General features: G+C 34.3%; 2 protein-coding genes across 2 annotated transcripts in view; one reads left to right on the top strand and one right to left on the bottom strand.

Moving 5' to 3' along the window:
- Positions 1 to 1,355, bottom strand: part of LOC117099995 — an 8,472-nt gene extending 7,117 nt beyond the window's left edge. The window contains exon 1 of the mRNA XM_033239521.1: positions 656 to 1,355. The gene's annotated coding sequence lies outside the window, so the exon portion shown is untranslated. The remainder of the gene's footprint in view (positions 1 to 655) is intronic.
- The window catches only part of LOC117099994 (lymphoid-specific helicase-like), a 46,834-nt gene that overhangs the window by 30,639 nt on the left and 13,673 nt on the right, over positions 1 to 2,522 (top strand). The gene's annotated exons all lie outside the window — the stretch shown is intronic.

The raw sequence follows: 2,522 nt of genomic DNA, 5'->3' as shown, positions 1-2,522 counted from the left end.
AGTGGATGCGATCTACAACCTCTGAATTTGCCTAGTAACGATGAATTCGTTGAGAAAATGGTAATATTTTATGAGAAATAGTCTGTATTTCTCATTTTTTTATTCTTTTGCGTAAAACTAAAATTCATGCCAATATTTTTTCATGATTTATAATAATTGAAGTAATGCAAATGTATATTTTCTAAAAAAAAGTCAGTTTTTAGTGAAATTTTGCCGGGAATGGGGCTTTAATTTTGGAGACGAAATATTTGAGTCTGATCACTCGTCAATAAAAATTGATTATCGTATTGAAGTGCAGTGCAATAACAATTTTAATAATTTTAATGATAGAATATTTTACAATTTTAAAAATTGGAACATAGATGATTTGTGCAATACATTAAATTATGTACCTTGGAATTTGATAAATTTTGATGGAAATATTAATGATGCTGTTGATCTTTTTTATGATTTTTTAATTGCTGCTATTAAGGACGTAGTTCCTAAAGTTAGAAAGAGAAGGAAATTACCGCCATGGTTCGACAAAGAGCTACGTAATGTATTATATGAAAAGGAAGGTGTTATAGAGTTATGAAGAAAAATAGTAATCGTCTGATTTTAGTTTCACTCATTTCGTTCATTTAAGAGTTTATGTAAAAGAAAATATAATAGTTACCTTAAATCACTGGCAGAACAAATTGGTTCAAATAAAAAGAGATTTTGGAGTTGGTTAAAATGTAAACATAAGTCAAGTGAATTTCCTTCAGTTATGTCGCAGGGTAATGTTTCTGTTGAATCTTTTTCTGATAAAGCTACTTTAAATTTAATACTTTTTTTCATTCATTCACGATCCATCTTTGCATGAGATGCAGGAATGCCCAGATATTCCAGACTATGTAATTGACAATATGTCAACAATGGTGATAGATCAGCATTCTGTTGAAATAGCACTTGGCAATATTAATATTTATAAAGCCATTGTCAATGATCAAATCAGTAATACTGTTCTTAAAGCAGCCGCATCTCCACTCTCGTATCCACTTTCCAAAATTTTTCAGCTGTCCATCAACTCTGGAATATTTCCAGCTACTTGGAAATTTGGTAATGTCTTACCTATCCATAAAATTGGCTCGAAAAAGTCAATGGAAAATTACCATCCAGAATCTCTGCTGCCTACTTTATCAAAATTATTTGAACGAATTGTTCATGATGCGGTTTACAATCATTTAAGTTCAGTTATTACTCCGGTTCAGCACGGGTTCATCCCGGGAAGATCATGTCAGACCAACCTTGAATTGCTTCTTTCTACAGCATACAAGGCCTTGAATAGTAAGAAGCAATGTGATGTGGTCTACACTGATTTTTCAAGGGCATTTGACTCGGTCCCCAGGCCCGTAGCTAGTGGGGGTTTTATGGTTCGGGCGAACCCCCCTTTTCTAGCGAACCCCCCTGTTTTCTAGCGAACCCCCTTGAATTTTTGAATGAGTCCCACTCGGACGGAATGTCTGTTTTTAACTTACCCAGCATTAAATCAAAATTTAGCACCTAATTCATTATTTGGTCACCCGTTTTTAAATTGTAGCAAGCGATCCAAGCCTACATTCATAGAATATCTCAGCTTCAGAAGTTCGGAGATTTAAATTGAACGCAACTCCGGCAAACCATGACTTTACGATAGCTCACATAAGGATGGCAAACATCGATAAAAGCTTTCACTGGCCTTTGGCTGAATTTTTGTAAAAAAATGTACCAACCAGTAACAAAACCGGTCTCCGTCTACCTAGAGTAAATGGCAAGTTTTGCGGCTTAATCCACCAAATGCAGCTAAAGTTTTGCGACTTTTTGATTCTGGATTGTGTGGTTAGTAAATTCCATAGCCATACTGTCCATAGACCACACTAAACTATGGAAATTGACTCCTTTTTTCTATCCCAAACAAAATATTATTAATAAATCAACATGGTCCATCTCAGTCATCATAGCGAGTCACAAAATGAGGAAGTTTGTTTTCAACAGCAGTCACACACAACAGAACGGAGTGCGTCAAAAACTAAAAAATACGTACTGGCATATTGTAATACACATTCCCTTGTTGTACAGTATGACATGTTTCATTAACATAACATACACTGAGGATCGCCAACAAATTGTGTGGGTACAGTATTCAAAATTTTACGATATGGTGAACTATTTCAATTAAAATGTTGAAAGTGATTATATAATAAGAATTAGATGAGTCACTGTCAATAAAACAATTCGCGGAAAAGAAGTATTCAAAATATCGGTACTATTAATATGGGACTAATCAGATGACTGACGCCGTTCTCCATCGACAATTGATTTTATGTGCATTATTTATCTACAATTCTTATCTACAGTTAATACACTAAAGAATATTTACACTCACAATTACATCTAAATAGCTGTGGGAAAAACAAATTATCAGCCTGCTGCTCTCTGAATAGTGATCGTAACTGAACAATAATGATGCAGCAACACGCTTGGTCAACTTGTAAAAAATTCAGAGCCTTCTGTTGTTAGCC

This window comes from Anneissia japonica, unplaced genomic scaffold, assembly GCF_011630105.1.
Source record: "Anneissia japonica isolate Jap-2015-1 unplaced genomic scaffold, ASM1163010v1 scaffold256_len832006_cov191, whole genome shotgun sequence".
NCBI lineage: Eukaryota > Metazoa > Echinodermata > Crinoidea > Comatulida > Comatulidae > Anneissia > Anneissia japonica.
Note: the sequence above shows the minus strand (reverse complement) of the source record. Positions and strands in the feature narration are given on the sequence as shown.